Below are 20,328 nucleotides of genomic sequence, written 5' to 3'. Positions count from 1 at the left end.
GCTCCACTTAAAGAAATCTCAATCCCTCCAAGCTACACACTTTAGGCACCTAAACCTTGTCCCCACAATAAACAGAAGATGCTGGAGGGATAGATTCCTCTCCCAGAGACTTCCCATACTCTGGAACAAACTACCTATCTATATCAAACAAAGCTCCTCATTAGCACTCTTCAAGAAAAATCTTGATGAATGGATGGGAAATAGGAAATTCACCCCAGGGATCACATCTGTGGCTCTGCTTGACAGGGGCACAGGAAAATAATTTTCTTGGATGGCAAAAGCCGGGGTACCTTTTTGGCTAGGCTTGTATAGGCCCTAGGGCCAATAGCTAGTACCTACCTATGAACCTATAAAAAGAATTAAATATAGAATATTGTACTGAAATTAGAGATGAAGATATTACCTGGAATATAGCAAAAAACACTAAAGAAGATATTCTCTAAGTAAATGAGTGAGAGAGTAAGAGAAAAATTACTGGATTAAACACAAAGGAAAAGAAGAAAGAAAAAGGGTGAAGGTTTTATTCTTTTTTCTTAGAACATTTTCCCAAATAGAAATAATGGTAATTGCATTATATTAACATTAGATGATAATAGTTTTAGTTAGAAGACTAGCTACTACAGACTTGTGTAAAAATGTGGTAGTGGTATCATTATACTAGAAGATGCAAGATTTTAATGAAAGAAGAAATATTTTAAACAGAATGCCTGTGGGGTAATGAGATATACTGGAATTTAGGACAAGATTTTTGTTCAGGAATAGCAATACTTATAAAAAAGAAAGTTAATGTGCTTAATATTACTATAATTTTAACGGGCAGGAGTATGTTATTAATGTTAGATAGAGAGATAGCATCTACAGAATAATTACATTATATGCCTATGTAACTAGTAAAGAAAAAAAAGATCTTCTTTCGGCTGCTTCTGTTAGGGGTCGCCACAGCAGATCAACTGTTTCCATTTCTTCCTGTCTTTGCATCTTGCTCTGTCAAACCAACCACCTGCATGTCCTCTCTCACCACATCCATAAACCTTATTTTAGGCCTCCCTCTTTTCCTGTTACCTGGCAGCTTCATACTTAGCATCTTTTTCCAAATATACCCTGCATCCCTCCTCAGCACATGTCCAAACCAACGTAATCTTGCCTCTCTGGCTTTGTCTCCAAACCTTCCAACCTAGGCTGACCCTCTAATATACTTATTCCTAATCCTGTCCATCCTAGTCACACCCAGTGCAAATCTTAACATCTTCAACTCTGCCACGTCAAGCTCTGACTCCTGCCTTTTTGTCAGGGCCACTGTCTCCAACCGATATAACTTAGCTGGTCTCACTACCCTCTTGTAGACCTTCCCTTTCACTCTTACTGGTACTCGTCTGTCACAAATCACTCCTGACACTCTTCTCCACCCACTCCATCCTGCCTGTACTCTCTTCTTCACCTCTCTTCCACACTCACCATTCCTCTGAACTGCTGATCCCAAGTACTTAAACTCATCCACCTTCCCCACCTCTACTCCCTGTATCCTCACCATTCCTCTATCCTCCCTCTCATTCACACACATATATTGTCTTAGTCCTGCTGACCTTCATTTCTCTTCTCTTCTCTCTAGAGCATATCTCCACCTCTCCAGGGTCTCCTCCACCTGTTCCCTACTCTCACTACAAATCACAATGTCATCTGCAAACATCATAGTCCACGGGGACTCCTGTCTGATCTCGTCTGTCAACCTGTCCATCACCATTGCAAATAAGAAAGGGCTCAGAGCTGATCCTTGATATAATCCCACCTCCACCTTAAATGCATCTGTCACTCCCACCGCAGACCTCACCGCTGTCACACTACCCTCGTACATATCCTGTACCACTCTTACATACTTCTCTGTCACTCCCGACTTCCTCATACAATACCACAACTCCTCTCTAGGCACCCTGTCATATGCTTTCTCTAAATCCACAAAGACACAATGCAACTCCTTCTGCCCTTCTCTGTACTTCTGCATCAACAGTCTCAGAGAAAACATTGAATCTGTAGTGCTCTTTCCTGGCATGAAACAATACTGCTGATCACTAATCATCACCTCCCTTCTTAACCTAGCTTCCACTACTCTTTTCCATAACTTCATGCTGTGACTGATCAGTGTAATCCCTCTGTAGTTACTACAGCTCTGCACATCACCCTTATTCTTAAAAATCAGTACCATAACACTTTCTCCATTCCTCAGGCATCCTTTCACTTTCCAAGATTTCATTAAACAATCTAGTTAAAAACTTCACTGCCATTTCACCTAAACACCTCCATGCTTCCACAGGTATGTCATCTGGACCAACAGCCTTTCCATTCTTCATCCTCTTCATAGCTATCCTTACTTCCTCCTTGCTAATCCACTGCACTTCATGATTCACTATCTGCACATCATCTAACCTTCTCTCCCTCTCATTCTCTTCATTCATCAACCCCTCAAAGTACTCTTTCCATCTCCTCAACACACTCTCCTCACTTGTGAGTACATTTCCCTCATTATCCTTTATCACCCTTACCTGCTGCACATCTTCGGTCCCTCTGTCTAGCCAATTGGTACAGGTCCTTTTCTCCCTCCTTAGTGTCCAACCTTTTATACAACTCTTCATACACCTTATCCTTAGCCTTCGCCACCTCTCTCTTTGCCATGCACCTCATCTCCTTATATTCGTCTACTTTCTTCATCTCTTTGACAATCCCACTTCTTCTTCGCTAACCTCTTTCTCTGTATACTCTCCTGTACTTCTTCATTCCACCACCAGGTCTCCTTGTCCTCCTTCCTCTTTCCAGATGTCACACCAAGCACCTTTCTAGCCATCTCTCTTACTAGCTCTGCTGTAGTTACCCAGCTATTCGGTAACTCTTCACTGCCATCCAGTGCCTATCTTAACTCTTCCGTGAACATCACCTCACAATTACCCTTTTTCAATTTCCACCATTTGATCCTTGGTGCTGCCCTCACACTCATCCTCCTCTTCTTGATCACCAATGTCATCCTACAAACCATCATCCTATGCTGCCTAACTACACTTTCCCCTGCCACCACTTTATAGTCTCCAATCTCCTTCAGACTGGCCCTTCTACATAAGATATAATCCACCTGTGTGCATCTTCCTCCACTCTTGTATGTCACCCTATGCTCCTCCCTCTTGTTAAAATATGTATTCAGCACAGCCATGTCCATCCTTTTCGCAAAATCCACTACCATCTGACCTTCTGCATTCCTTTGCTTAACACCATACCATACCATGTTTGATGTCTTTTAAAAAGAAATATAAAAAGTGTCATCAAGGAAGGTAAGTTAAGAGAAATGAAGTGAAAAAGAGTTATAGTAAGTTAAGTGAAGAACATCTTAAAAATATAGAAAGGAATTAAAATTAATATTTTAATAAAGAACAAGAATTATATGCAATGAATCAAGAAAAATAAAATATGTTGTATAAACAAAAATGATTTTTTACAAGGAAAATAGAAGAGATTTTCCTTAACTATTTTATTTATATAAGGGGCTAAGTATAATGAGAGAATTAATAGTCAAGAAAGGGATAGTACTGAAAGACCAAAGAGGTATAATGTGTATTGTTGCAGAATATATAAAAGATTTATTTAAAGATATTATTAAAGAACAAAGGGTATCATGAAAACTAAGAACTTTCTCTAAAAAAGAATATACAGATTTGGAAAAAATATAAAATTAGAAGAACTGGATGTAGTATTAAGACAAGTAAATATGTATAGAGCAGTAGGTGCGGATGGCTTAGAATATCAAAATGTATAAGAACATGACAGTAAGTCAAAATATGTTTTCATAAAACAAGTGGTTTAATGAAGGATTTAAATATAAGGAATTATATAGTGGAATTTTTTAAATTTGCATGCAAAAAGGTGAGAGAAAAGATACAAGACATTGGAGGTCTATAACTGGAATGTGTTTGAAGATAGAAAAAAAAGGTTTAGGGTATGAATGTAGGATTAAAGGTGTTGAGTTGATCTCTCAATAAAGTTATTAGGTATTACATTTGGAAAACAAGATGTTGCATTTCTACAATGGGAAAATATTAAAAAAAAAACAAAAATGTGTTATTTTGGAGGTCTTTAAAAACTTTCTTTCAAGAAAAAATTTTATTTGCTTAACTCTGTTGTATTAGGAAATATTTCATATATAGCTAGTGTGTTTAATATGCCATTGTCAATTGAAAAAGACATTAATACTGTCTTCTCCTTTATATGGGGATCTTGTCTTAATCCTATAAAGAGAGGTGTGATGTGTGTAGCAAAAGAGGATGGTAATTTAGGACTTATAAATCCAGTGGCATTTGCAGTTTCATTACATTTATATAAAATACTTGAATGATTAAAGGGAAAATGGTAATTTTAACAAGTCTATTATTAGACAACAAATATTAAAAATATAGGATATGACGTAAAGTTCTAAAAGAGTATATGAATGAAGACATGAAGGCACATCAACAGAAAATTGTAATGTGGAAAATAAAAAGGAAGATTTAGAAGATGGGAGAAAAAAGTGCTATAAAAAAGTAATAGTGAAATAGTTTTATGTATATCCATGGAAAGAATCTGAGGAAGTGAAAATCAGAGCTATAAAAAAGCAAGAAATAATAGATTTCAAAAAAGAGTGGAATTTCATGATTTTTTTATGGAGACTGGTGATAAATAAATTACCAGTCAAAGCAAACATGCCATATAAAAAAGTGAAAGAATATGAAATTATTGCCATAAAGAAGAAACTATTGAACACGTCTTTTTGAAATGTAAAATAATTGATACATTATAAATCAAGTTAGATGAGACAAAGTTAAGGGATACAAAAATATTAATATGGATATGATTGAATACGTTTTTATAAAGATAAAGTGTTTATTGAAAAGGATGATACAAAAATATTTGAGGTTATGTGGATAATTTGGAACCAAACAGTGAAAGAATCATATATAATGGTAAACAGAATTTATCAGAAATGTTAAAAAAAAATAAATTTTGGTTGTGGAAAGTAGAGTGGGGGCAGATATAAATGTATTTTGAATGTAAAGATGTGAATATGAGGTCACTGTAAATAATTTGTGCATAATATTGTAAATAATATAAATATTACTTTGTTTATTCGGTTTATATTGTAAATATTTAAGTTTTTTTAAATAAAGGACCCCTACTTTTTTCAGTAGGTGCCATACAATCTTGTACATCCACCTGAGCTACCACCAACTCAAGTGATTGCACACAGTTTAACACCTCTTCTGAAAGGTGGCACACTCAGGAGTGCAGCACCCCTCTTATGCTGCACTACAGTGTTAGTAATTGATCTCTCTAGTGTGGGAGTAGAAATCAAAGCTTTCTGCAAAAGCGAGTGTGCTACCTGTTGCACCAATGACACTGATCAAGTGCCAGTGTCAGGGCCCAGGCACAAATGACCTCTGTGTAGCAATAAGCCATGGAAAAAAATCCTATAGCTTTCGGTGTTTTACAGCATGGCAAATCTTTATAGGATGGTACTTGCTTTGCGTATACTCTACTTTCTGTTCTTAACTACTTGTCTATGTTATACAATATTATATATAACATACGGTTTTTAAGTATATTCATGCAGTGGTGTGTGGGCGGCACAGTGGTTAACATTGTCGCCTCACAGCAAGAGGTTCTCTGGTTTGATTCTTGGCTGGGGTGCTTCCTGTGCAGAGTCTGCATGTCCTCACTGTGTTCATGTTGGTTACCTCAGGTACTCCTGATTCCTACTACTTTATAAAGACATGCGTCTGGAGCATTTCTCCCTGGGCCTCCACTGAAAATAGGCTCTATCCTAGTTGGACTTTCCTGGTCAACAAATATTAAATAAATAAATAAGCGGTTATAATTTTGCTAGATTTAATAGAGTGTAATACAGTTTTCCCACTTTGCATAGAATGCAGAAGCAAATACACATGGTATTTGCATTCTGTTTTGATCTGTAATACCTCTAATTAGGCCGTTGTTTGTCATATACATATTTATTCAAAACCAATAAACATGAAAACATGAAAAATGTACAAACTTTAAAACCAAATGAACAGCAATTTATGCCCACTGTGAGCCACTTCAAGAGCAGTCAATCCACTTAATGGGCCCTTAAATATTCAAAAAGAAAATGTACCCATGTTGCCAATATTAAAAATGAAATGTTTTATTAAAAATATACCTCCACATTGGGCTAATACTTGTCTGCCCATGGAGTGGATTGCCTGTTCTTGAAGTGGCTCACAGTGGGAGTGAATTGCCATTCTTTTGGTTTTAAAGTATATACATATTTATTCCATCCAGATTTGTAAGAAATCCATAAATTTGCTATTCACTTTAATCTGTCATAAAGTTGCTATTCAGTGCAATGTACTATACAAGTCCACTGTACCCTCATTGCCCATGAAAAGGGTGCCAGGCCCAGTCCATCTCTCCATTTAACAAACAAACAAACAAAAAAAAAAGTAAATAAATAAATAAAATTATGTTGCTTAACTTCATGTCTTAGCAAAAAAAAAAAAAAAACTTTTCCTTCCAAGCCATCCTGCAAATACAGTTTACAAGACACTGAAAAGGACAAGCCACAATATTGATCCTTTTGGAATCATGTCTGTTGATAACAATTGATTCAGTTTGCTATAACCATGTGTGTACTGTTACCCAGCAAATAGCTTACATATATGCTTTTTTAGGACCCAGTCCAAGCTTGTCCACCCTCTTTACTCTTTTATATGGTACTCTGACAAATGCCTTGCTGTAGGATGCATCCACTGCCTCATTCTGAACTAATGTCCTTGTTAGCAAGTCAAATAGTTAAGCTGAATTTGTTTGGTATGACCCTTTTGTAAATTTGTGTTGCTTTGGGTCCTGTGTCCCACAGGTTTTGCTATATTTTACATTTCTGTCCTTCAGCAGTGATTATGTAATTACCAGGGGCATCTGATAGTACTGACAGCCAAGCTGCATCCTCAATTAAGAATTTTTTTTTATTTACATATGTATGTATGTATGTATTTATTTATTTATTAAAAACTAATAGTTAGCTTCAGAATTCAACACAAGCATGGAGTTCCTAGAAGTTCCAAGTTCTTTTTGAACAAGAAAAAGAAAGAAAGAAATTGGTTTACTCTATTTATCGGGTTGTTTTCAAAATCTAGACCTATCCTTAAGGAGGTATGCACCTCATGGAAAATAACTATTACTGTACCCGGACATAAAGAAGGCCTTTCCACTACCTCAACAACTTTCATCCAATAATAGCCTTGCTATTTTCCAGAATGCTAGAAAACATGCCCATATATCATTTTGGAATGTTCTAGTAGTAATCAAACTCTTTATTCTCTCCTCTCATGGTTTCTAGCTTGGCCATGACATACAGATACTTCTACTTGCTTTTGCAAAAGAATTAAATTTAAAAAAAAAAAAATAACTAAACGAGAAAAATGTGGGTATTATATTCTTTGACATCTTCAAGGCACCCGATATTATAAAGCATAATGTCCTCTTACACTGCTTGTCCAGTTCCATACCACAGTTATCAAGCTACATCAAGGCAGAACTCATCCATCCATCCACAACCCCTTTTTTCCCATTTTGCACATGGGGTCAGGGTGTTAGTTCAACAGTGACAATCTTTTATAGCCAAGGTTTACACCACCAGGTGGCTAGCCGTTGTCGCAGCAGAACTTGTGCAGTAAGATACTAAAGAGTCTGTCTCAGAATCAGTACCGCTCCTGCATTGCAATAATCAGTCATTGTGCTCCTTTTATTTATCTTATTTGTTTTTGTAAATTGCATGACAACTCATCATAAACCTGACACTCACATTCAATATACAGATCTTCCATTTTCTATTCTGCTTCCAGTTTCACCAGTGTTTGCAGACATCTGAATACTGGCTACACAGGTCTTTAAAACTGATTTTAAGACTCCAGTCTCTGTCTGGATGCATCTAAAGCCAAGAATATGATCTTACCAACATACAATACAAACCTCTTATACCCAAATTATATAAGATTTTGTTGCTAGGCTACATCACATCAGAATGTGTCAATTAAACTAAACTTGTAGGAGTAACATAGACTCAGGATCCAAAGTTTGATCTTAATATTAAAAAAATAGGAGCCAGAACAAACCGGAAATTTGAACTTCTATATCATGCAGAAAATGTTATGACCAATTATGCTAGGGTCACTACTGCAAGAACTCCGCTTCTATCTTACTATAGGCTGATAAGAAATGTGCTGTGTTACAATATGGATCTTCTAAACTACAGTGGAACATATCACAGAATTGCCAAATTCATCTCACTTCATGCAATCAGCACCCATCACTATATTCCTCACAAAATACTACAACTACAATAGCTAGAATTTGGGCATAATCTAACACTTATAAATTTGATACTCGCAAACTCAGCTCTGTTCTTTCCTGGCAAACTTCCTGCTATTCAATCTCTGTTGAAATATGTTCTCTCATGTAGTCTGTGTTCGTCAAACTCCCATCCAACCTGTACCATTATCTCCTCACAATTATCATGGCAATTCAAAATTAATTGTTGTATTTAAGCTATAGTGTAATCTGTTTTATGCCATAACCTCTAACAATATCCCACAATCTTTCTGTGAAGCTCTGTCTGCCAGTGTACAAATTGGCATCATAGTGACTAGTAAGTAATCCAGTATCCCATTTCCTCCAGTTTCTTCATGCTGTGTAAAATGTTTATACCTGATGGAACTGAATAGTGTGATACATACATAATATACTAACTCTGTATATTACATAACTAATTATGCTTTTATATGTGCGTGTGTGCGCGCGCGCATGTATATCTCTATGTGTACACACACACACACACACACACACACACACATATATATATATACATACACACATATTGTTCGCAGGTCCTCTGCTAATAAGAGGTTCTGCAAAGTCACAATTTGAAATGAATAATTGAATTTGTGTGTTAAGTACATAAACGCCTTTGAGGCCACCTGCAGGTGCTGACACCGTTACATTTTATACGCGAGGTGATAATGTTACTAATTAAACTACAATGTCACGTCTTTAATTTCACAGAGTCTTGTATTTTCTGCCTTAAAACAATTACTCGTGTAACCTTTCCTCCCTTCCTTTTCAATTAAAGGGATAGCATTTCAACTCGCCATCTAGCAGAGGAGTTTGGATTCATAGGCCCTTCTACTGCTTGACTTATTTTACATTTCTATTGTGAGACCGAATCCACCCTCTTATTCTAATGTAGAATCAGAGCCAACCTGACAATGGCTGGGGGGGGGGGGTCACTTTGGGTGAGTAACCACACTATTCGCTTACTATAAAAGAAGGGACCCTGGAGCCGCTCCGGACATCGAAGGAGAGAGCTGGGTTCTTGCTTCAACAGTGTTTGAACGGAACGCAGATCGGTCTCTGCTTTAAAACGCACTTGCCACGGACGGTACTAAGCCTTAAGTAGCCTTATTAGCTTGTTAAACCCAAACCGACATAATGACTTCCCAGATCCGCCAGAATTACCACGGGGAGTGCGAGGCTGGAGTAAATAACCTCGTTAACCAAGAGCTGCATGCGTCCTACGTGTACCAGTCTTTGGTGAGTATCGACCCATTGATTTATATATACAATGACACCAACAGCAGGGCCACATGGAGGGTACCCTGTGCGTCCCGTGCTGAGGAAATTGCAGACTCCTGCCTTAACGGGCTAGTGCTTTGTTTAAGCAATATGTAATGTCATATTTGCATATATAAATCTTTTCTTTTTGTTTGAAGAAATTTTCTGTTGTATATTCAGTGCTCCACATTATTTTGCATGTCTTCATTTACTGTTTTGGGTGGTAAATAACTGTACGTAAAAGCGAAAAAGCCAAGGGAAATTATTAAAATATTGAAATGAAAGCTGCATCATTTTGGAATGAATCTCAAGATTTAAACAGATTAATGTGTGCTGTCATAACCAGCGAATACGAGCAGCATGTCTGAGCCCAGTTTCCCATGGCTGCATACGTGTGCACCCAGAGCTCCTCTGTTATTCTCACTGTTATTCACACAGTTGGTATGCCCCTCAAGTCAATTGCACCTCATTATGAAGAACTTTCCTCATTAGGTGTCTTAAATCTGTGTGCCTTAGATTCCATATTGAAAGGGCCTGTCAAGTCACATACATACTTTATGCTTTCATTTCATAAGTCATTTGATGTAACAGGTTTTAACCATCATGTGAGCTTCATAAGTTCATGGCATACCTCTCAATTGTCCAGGTTTTCACAGAATATCCAGATTTTTGCCTTATATTTTTGGTGTCTTACTCAAAGATTGTAGTTCCCCAGGCAAACCACTGAGGATTTAAGCTACCAAATAAGGATATATATTTGTATTTTCGACTTCATATCCTTCAGAAAATGTATGCTATCGCAACCCCTGTCATTCTAGCTACTTTCTAAGCTTATAAGAGCAATATTTAAAATATGTGCCTATTTTTGGGTCTTTGTTCCCCACATTCTTTTAGGCGTTGTCCAGATTTCTTGCGCTAAGAGGTTGAAAGGTATGTTCATGGGTAGTTAATTACAAGGCATTCAGTCCAACCCAAATTCCCAGCTACCCCATAGCACTGTCTGCTTATGTGACAGTAGTAATACTTGCAAGACTTTTTTTTCCGATAGGCACACACCTTTCATATCATTCCACACATTCAGAGGTTCCACTGAAGGAGGTAACACACATGACATGTAAAACCTAACTTAATGTGTTGTTGGAATCTCAAAAGCTGACCATCACATGATTTGAACACAGCCTTCTGATTTGCAGTCAGGCACACAAGCAAAGATGCCCTTCAGGGTGTGTGTTAATGTGTAATTAATGCCCACCCAGGGGTGTTGGGAGGGCCTTAATTACACATTAGCACATACTCCGGACGGCATTATTAAGCTTAGAGTATGGTCTCTCTGCAAAATTGTTTTACTTTATTTATAATAATTTTTCATTACTATATACTTTTATATATTTTTAATATAAAATAGTTCCTCCGCCTTATGTTTCAGCGTTGCTGTAGTATATGTAAATGGTGTTAGAGAAAGAGTTTTACATCCAAAATATATCATTTTTAAAAGATATCTAGATACTGGCTTCATTGTTTGGTCCTTTAGTGCTAAAAATGTTTCTTGTCAGCCACTGGGAATTGAAGTCACTAAATAATGACATATATTTGACTTTCAGACTTTATTTCCTTCAGAAAATTCACGTTAGCACAAATCCTGTTATTTAACTTGCTATTTAAATTTAAGTATGACATTTAAAATCTGTTCCTGTTTTGAGCCTTTGTTCCCCCTTTATTTCATGCTTTATCCAGATTCCTTGAGCTTAAAGTTAGAAAGGTATGCAAACCTCTCATCTGTTGCTGCCACTGTTAATCGATCTCACTGTCTCTCCCTCTCACGCACACATTCTTGCACTTCAGAAAATGCATGCTAACACAAGTCCTACTATTGAAACAACCTTGTGATTTTTTTGGCCAAGAATATGTTACTGTTTTGAGTTTGTTCTCCCTTTTTTAGGTTTTATTCAGTTAACTTGATCTAAGAGGTGAGAGGTACGTAAACCTCCTGAATGCTGCTGCTGCTGCCAGTGTTTGATTGTTTTCACTCTCTGTCTGTCTCACACCTCACTTTCATGCACACAAGCACATATTCACACACAGACAGAAACAAACACAAAGACAGACATAGAAGCATATACACACATACTTTTCTCTTATATTTAGTTTTACATTCGCTAAACAGCAAAAGAGCTGCTTGGTGAATGTAAAATAACAGCTCGATCAATCTCAATTTCACTCATATGAGTACATACACTTACACACAATTTTTTTTTTGTTTTTTTTTTTAATATATTTTACACTTGCAAAACAGCAGAAGCACTGCTTAGCAAGAGTAAAATAATGGCAGCCATTAGTTTTTTTCAGTCTGAGCTCCATGGCAGCTTGATATGCTGCTGTGAATTGTTTTAGCGGGCAATACTTGTACATTAATATCCTGCTGGAGAACATTCATGCTCCAATCAGGATGCTGATGTACATTTTGCCCGTTATTTAATCTACCGTTACAATACTAGCTGAAGTTGTTAGCAAGCTGTTAGCAACTGTTCTATCTTTTGCCAGTTTGTTCCACATTTTGGAGACTGAAGGTTGAGAACTGTGCATTCTCCTCCCTCGCCAGGATGACTACTTACTAATGCCACTACCCTTCTTATCTCAGTAACTGTTTATTGCTATTGTACTTTATTTCTTCATCATTTTATATACATCTCTTAGGGAGAAGGAGCCTCCCATTAGTTGTACAGAATAAAATAGAGTGGTGCTCTCCACATCCGCTTATCCCTTGGTGTGATACAACTGGATAAACTTTTAATTGGTATTGAAGACAGCAAGGTATTTTAAATGTTCTGCAAGACATACCACCATGCATTACTCTAAATGTTAACCCTTTAGTATGTTATCAAACTTACTGCATGCGTACTAGCTCTGAGATCAGTGTCTCTTGAAAAAGGAAGAATTCTCAGAGTCATGCCTCTCAGCATTCCCTGATTTTGCAAAACGTACCGCATTTTGCTTATTTTTTTACACTGTCACTTTTAAGACTCTTTTCTGGTAAATCGCTGAGGATTACAGTTGGTCAAAAATGCTAGACAGAGTTTCACATTTGTCATTCATAAAATGCACATGGGTGGAAAACCATGAAGTAATAACTTTTTAAAGTGAATTACAGTAGTATTTTAAAAAATGCCCCTAATTTGGGGCCTTTACCCTTCCCCAATATTTTTCAGGAATTTTGGACATTAAAAATAATGTGATTCAAAGGCCCTAAATTCAGTAGCAACATTTGTTATATCCCTATAGCTACCCGATGTTTTTTCTGTAGAATTTTTCCCCATAGAAACAATTTACCCTTTTAGGTCTACCATCTTTTCCCTTGTAAATAACAATAACATTAATGTTTCTTCTGTTGTTGAACTGTTATCTTATCTTAGTCTGTTTACAGCTGTCCTGGTTATAATAGTAATCTTTTGGTGATAGTGAAACATGCTAGAGTTTATGTGACAAAGACACCCCCCCTGACATTAAAACTATCTTGAATATAACTCATTTACTTGAGTGTACATAGCTGTTAGTAAGATTTTAACAGCATTTTTACAGTTTTTCATAATCAGTTTAATTGGTGGTTACCAAGGACTTTCAACAACATGTCTGCAGACTCTGTCCCTGCAGTACCCTTGTCTGTAATTCACATAAGTAGTCTATAGTACCCTGTTGTGAAAATAATGTGTCAGCAGGATAAGCTTCATCATTCCACATCTAGGTAAATTACCATCCTACAGACTGTGTCAGTGTAGTACTCCACTAAGAAACATCACTTACTAAAAGGTCATGGCCCTGCAGTTTCAAGTGAGTAACTCACCTGCCCTCAGGATATACTTCTTTAGTATCCATCTGTGGAAAACACCTATCCCCAAAGTAAGTCACTTGTCCACAAAATCTGTCCCTTCAGTACCAGGCCACACAGATCACCTGCCTTAGAACATGTCCCTGTGGTACTCAGTTTTGAATGTGAGTTTGTCCTAGCCGTATCCAGCTGTGGGGTTCTCCTACCCTATCAAACTGTGTCCATGAGATCTGTGTGCATCAGTAGGTGTCAAAGCTTTCTGTAACAGTGACCAGTTGTGAAGTCACACAGCAAGAATTTCCCTTAGAGCTACCAGCTTTGTAAATAGTCTTTTCTTACCTTAAACCCTAACCATACCCATCTATTTAAATGCTCTTCTGTGAATATATTGCATAGCAGTTCCCCAAAATGTAAGCCACCTGCCTTTAGAATGGGGTCTGTCTGTGCATAGACATGCAAAGTGTGCATAGTTATATAAATTATCTGTCCTCAAAGTATGCCCCATGCAGTACCCAACTATGTAAGCCTCCTGCCTAGACTATGGCCTACCAGTACCTAAATTAGTAAATTATTGCCCTTGCAGTGATGAGATGGATAACTCACCTACTCAAATGCATTATCAACTAACTAGTAGAAATTTGTGCAAATAATTTCCCATAAGACTATTCACTTGCAGTAGTCATCTTTGTAAATCACTTGCCATTAAAGTATTCTTCTGCAGAAGTCGGTGGTGTAAATCACCTGCCACCAGTGTATAGCCTGTGGTATCCAGGTCTATAAGTAATAGCTGGTGCAGAATTCCTTAACTTACATATTGACTGGCACCCTCCAAAGTACCCATAGCTTCCTGGTCTGTAGAGATTGCACTGACTCCCCAGTTCAGAATCAAATACAGTGATATGTTATTTTGCCCTGCATAACCATACATTCCATTTCCAGGTTTATTTGATCTGACCCCTTCTCTCAGCAGATGTTCAGCTGCTAGTGTGGTACCCATGGTTTGAATGAACTCCTCAGCTATTCTACTGTTTGTCTTTAAGACTCTGATCCTGTAGAATGCCCTACTTTATAAGTCTGATGCCACAAAATATTCTGTTTTGCAGATTTAGGGATTATGGTTCTCTTTCTTGACGAAAATGAGATCCAAAGGTCCCTTTGTTTCAGCAAGTTTTTTCTTTAGTTTTTTTTTAAGTCCTTGTTAACTTTTATGACTCCTTTAATATTTTAAATTAAATGTTAATATTGTATCTGTTTTCTGCATGCATTAAGTTAATTTGTAAGCACCATAGTAAAGCTGAGTTTGGTCGGCTGCTGTACAGCCTGATTGGTTAAATTAGTTGTAATCAGAGCATGCAGAAGGAAGATAAAGGCATATAAATAAACCATCTGCCTCAGAGTATGTGAGGTACACAAAATACAAATTGTCTTTCTCTTGTTTTGTAGCTTGTTTTGTAGTATTACTCTATTGATAACCATCATGCCTCAAAAGTGTAACACCTCATCACTAAGGGCTTTTCATCCAGAAAAAAGGAGGTCATTGTCCCACTGTACTCATCCCTCATTAGACCCATTATAATTCTATAATGCCCAATGCCCCATTTGGTATGTACCTTTCAAGACATCTGCAACAACTGGAAAGGCTGCAGAAATACCTCGCTAAAAGAATCACAAGTCTAAAGAAGATGCCCTATGCTAACTCCAGCTATACTCTGTCACATATCGTCTACTCAGAGGCGATCTCTGCTTAACATACAAGGCCATGTCAGACCCAGAGCTGTTGGACTTGCTACACTTAAATAAATCCCAATCTCTCAGAGACACACACTCCAGGGATCTAAACCTTGTCATCACAATGAACAAAACATGCTGGAGGGATAAGTTACTGACTCAGAGACTCCCCAGACTTTGGAATAGACTGCCCATACATGTCAAGCAGAGCACCTCTTTGGCCCTCTTCAAAAGGAACCTTGACAATTGGATGGGAGAGCAGGGGTCCAGGGTAGTAAATATTGTGGGAAGAAATAGCCAGGGAATTGTTATGGCTAGGCTTGTATAGGCTCTAGGGCTGATAGCCTAGTACCAACCTATGAACCTATGAAAAGTAGGAAAGCCATATTTCAAAATGAAAAAAAAAAAAGGCTACAAGTTTGGTAACCATTCAGTTGATCTGATAGCACATGAGCAAATATTTTGTGTTGAATAATCACATTCATTATGTACTAGCAGTTTGCAGCTGTGTGAATCCACCATTGAAAGAATGCTTTGATATTTAGGTGTTTAAATCACACACAGACTATATTCCTATAGTACTCGGCCATGTAAATCAGCTTCCTTACACTTTGACATCATCTCCATCTATCACTTATTCCCTAATTCCTAATTATGTAATTTCCATTACCGTGTTACTGGAATTGTGAGTTTGTGCATTTACTGTGTCCACCCTATTAAGGTGTTTCTTCTTTCACTAGAGTTGTGTGATTGGGCAGCTGTTATATTTTTAGGTAATTACTATAGGGGTGAAGTCCCCATATCGGAGAATGCAAAAAAAGTGTTAGTTTTGTCTCAGGGAGATATTACTTGACAATTTGTAATCAGACAGTTTGGCTTGTGTCTGACATGCAAGACATCCTCTGGCCCATTACTGATGGATTTACTGCACATCAGCAAGTTAAATGGCATCAGAAATACTTGGTCTAGGAATCTAAACCTCTTCTGCAAGATTAACAGAGTAGTTTGGAGGGACAAGTATATTTCACAGAGGATAAAGCTGCTATGAAATGGACTCCCCATCCACATAAAACAGAGTTTATTCCTGTCCATTTTCAAACGCAATTGAGATCTATGGATGGGAAGCATAAAATTTACCCCAGTACTGCCCCCTGTATCACTAATGGACAGATTCAGCTCCTAAATGCTTTTTCCCATGCATGGGTCTCCTCAAATTATCCATAGTATGATCCCAATTATTCTCATTCAGGACCCATCTGAGTTGCAGATTGCTAGAATAAAGGCTCAATGAGGGACATTTCTATTAACGTATTACTTAATTCATATTCATGATATTCAACATATCACTTAATATAAACTTTTACAACTTCTCTCAGCTTATTAACTCAACAACTGTGCCTTCCAATAACTTCCTTACTGGAAGCACTCTGGACTGGATTCTAGTTTCAAATCCACATTACATCTCTGATAGTGGCACTCTGTCCGACCAATTAGGTGACCACTTCCCCACTTTTTAGGTGACCACTTCCCCACTTTTGCCCACTGTCTTCCCTCTGCCATACAACTAACTCATACCTACACCTGCACTCGCTGTCTAAAAAACTTGAATCCTAGCACATTCTCAAATGCACTAAAAAAATGAACTGGAACCCATTAAAATCCCTTCCCTTAGAAAATGCTGTTACCTACTTTAACTCAACTTTCCTCAACTTGCTTGACTCCTTTGCCCCTCTGAAAACAAAATGCATAAGAAGCAATCCTGTACCTTGGCTAACCAAAAAATACATTACTAGCCATGTGATTCTGGGATAAAGCAACCTATCAGCACCCTTAATAAATTTATAACACTTCATAACAAAGTAAAAAAACTTATTATCTCAGACAACAAAGCCTACTTCTCTACACTCCAAACCAACCATAACACCAACCCAAAAAAATTCTGGCATGGATTCTCCTCCCTTCTCAACCCTGGCAAAAAAGAAAACCCCTGCCCTGATCCAGATGCCCCTGACTTGGACTTGCCCACCCAATTTAACACTTTCTTTATCGATTTCATAAGTAAACCTACATCATCCTTCACTTCTCATTCGGCTTCCCCACCCTTATTTCCACCTATCCCTCCCTCCCCTAGCATCTCCTGCTCCCAACCTCCTCCTTTCTCCTTCAACCCATCCTTACAGCTACCATAAAAAAACTTCTACTAACATTGAAACCCGGCTCCAATGCCCCTGATGATATACCCTCATATTTCTTAAAAGTTGCTGCAGAAGGCATAGCTCTTCCCATCTGCATTCTTATAAAGCGATCTATTGCTGAATGTCAAGTTCCCCAGCTTTGGAAAAAGGCCTTTATTATTCCACTCCATAAAGGTGGTAATAACAATAATATCTCAAACTTTCAACCTATTGCTATCTTATCCCCTATTTCTACAACTTCTACCTTACTTCATAAACAACCAGCTTCTAACCCCTACTCAACATGGTTTCAGACCCAGCCACAGCACCTACCATAGCTCTACACTCCTTCCTAGAAACCGTTAATAAGGCCCGTGACACTGGCCACATTGTGTCCACTCTCCTTCTTGACCTCTCTAAGGCATTCAACACCATCTCTCATAACCTTCTTTAAAATAAACTCTCCAAACTAAATCTATCCAACTCCTCTATTAACTGGTTTACCAGTTACCTCTCAAACAGGCAACAAGCAGTCAGATGGAAAAAAGACACCTCCCCTTTTCTCAATACTCCGACAGGTGTCCCCCAGGGTTCAATTTTAGGCCCCTTTCTATTCAATATATTCAAGAACTATTTCTACTAAGCCATCCCAAATGCCAACCTTGTCCAATATGCAGACGATTCAATAATCTGCTCTGCCTCTTCTATACCCACCCTAGTTAAATTAACCCAAGATGCCTTCTCCATCACTGAGCAATGGATGATAGACAACCATCTAGCACTCAATGCTACTAAAACTAAACTCATGATATTTACTGCCTCCAAAACCATCCCCCTAGAAAAAACCTAATTCTCAGTCACCAGTCAAAATAATACTCCTCTCAAAATAGTCTCTAATGCTGAACTACTAGGAATCCTGATTTCTGACCAGCTAAAGTTTGATAATCATCTACAAGTAAATTATAAAACCCCCCCCAAAAATAGGCATGCTTTATTGCCACAACTGTTACATCTCTCCCTCTACTAGGTTCACCCTCACCAACACTTACTTTATCCCATCCCTCCTCTACGGTGCCTCTATCCTTACTACCCTGCAATCCTCCCTCAAGACTAAACTCTCCTCTTGCTTTAATAAAACAACAAAATTTGCAACCAGCCATAGATCCACTTCCCATCACTGCACTGCCCTACACCAACTGAATTGGCTTGAGCTGTCCAATTACCTCATCTGTATTCAACTTGTCCAAGCACACAAACTTATTTTCACCCCCCCCCATCCTTCTCTTGCCACCACCTTTAAAATGCACCAACCAAATAGACTTGAGATCTAATTCCCAAAATCTGATTGAATTGCATAAACCTCCCATCCACCAGGCAAACATCTAATGTCCTTCTCTGTAGCACACCATTGGAATTCCCTCCCACCTCTCATCTGTACCACCAGCAGCCTCTCTTCATTCAAAACATTACTTCACACACACACCTAATTGCAGTATGGGAATGCTCTTGCTCCCACCCCCACATAATCTCCCTACACTATAACTACACTCTATAAGCTATAATTCACAATAGCCTCCTATTGTTTTGTACCCCTAATAAACTCTAGGACTTAGCATAACTCCTAGAATGGTACAATTCAGTAGCCTAGAAATTAACTGCAGGAAATTAGCATAACTGTTAAAAACTTTGTTTGTAAATATTACTCTAATTGGATTGTACTAATATGTGCACTCTACTAATATGCTTTTTTCTATTAGTTTAATTTTGCTTAATTTGTCCACATTAGATTTCTGTAATAACTTAGTCTTATGTTAAATCTGTAATTTGTAATTTTCTGGAGCTTTTCTCCCCAGGACTCCATTGAAAATGGGTTCCTCATGGCCCAATGGACTATCATGGCAAGCAAACTATAAATAAATAAAAATATTGGCATACTTTAGAGCTGTTTCAGTTCTGTTGTGTTTGAGAAGCATGTTTGCATGTAGTCACAAACACAGCACAGTGGGGTTTAGCATTGCCATGTACCTAGATGGCTGCTAGAGAGCCTTCCTAAGCTTCCCTGCTTCTCGTCATGCACACTGGTGCCTGACAGCAACCCAGCTGTGCATTCTGAGGCACTGATGCAGGTTTCTGCTCCTAACTGGTGCCTGACAGCAACCCAGCTGTGCATTCTGAGGCACTGATGCAGGTTTCTGCTCCTAACTGGTGCACGGCAGTAACCCAGTTGTGCATTCTGAGGCACTGATGCAGGTTTCTGCTCCTAAACCTCCCCACTGATTAGCTGTTTTTTACTAGTCCTGCAGCAGAACCTGGTCTATCTAGCCCACTCTCCACTAATTACAGAATGCACCTGTCATAATAGAGGGACAGTTTACTGCCATTTTTCCAGCCTGCCTGAGTGACATGCTCATCCTGAGGCAATGTAGCAATTGCCTGATATATACTGACAACCTATTACTCCTAAAACATAAAACAAATATGTGAGAGATGCATCTATGCTAGGACTCTAGAATCAATGCTCTCTGTCATGAACCAGATATCAAACTGGTTGTCAGCACACACATTTCACCTCTTCCACAAACCCAATCGCATAACTCAAACCCACATATGCAGAGATACTCACTAGAAGTTTACCAAAAGCAGACACCTCACAAGAGCAAACCTTCTGCACAAAATACAATCCTAACAGAATCCACTACACACAAAAACACACACATTAGTGTCTCACTCAATAAGCCCCTAAGGCAAAACACCTCAAAACCAAATGTCTTGGTCACAGGCAAATCCATGGTGAGACACACAGATGTTCCCTCTCACCCGGCTGGACAAGGAGGTCATGGTCAGCTGCATGTCAGCTGCTAGGATCTGTCAAATCACACACACGCTCAAGTCTCTCAACACTAAGCACTGTTATGACTGTCATAGTCCATGTTGGAGAGATTGACT

General features: G+C 38.2%; 1 pseudogene; it reads left to right on the top strand.

The window, feature by feature from the left end:
- Positions 1 to 9,329: 9,329 nt before the first annotated feature.
- Positions 9,330 to 20,328, top strand: part of LOC122811498 — a 42,155-nt pseudogene continuing 31,156 nt past the window's right edge.

The sequence above is a fragment of the Protopterus annectens genome, chromosome 9.part0, assembly GCF_019279795.1.
Source record: "Protopterus annectens isolate FY-2018-M chromosome 9.part0, PAN1.0, whole genome shotgun sequence".
Taxonomy (NCBI): domain Eukaryota; kingdom Metazoa; phylum Chordata; order Ceratodontiformes; family Protopteridae; genus Protopterus; species Protopterus annectens.
This window is presented reverse-complemented; position numbering and strand designations above follow the sequence as displayed.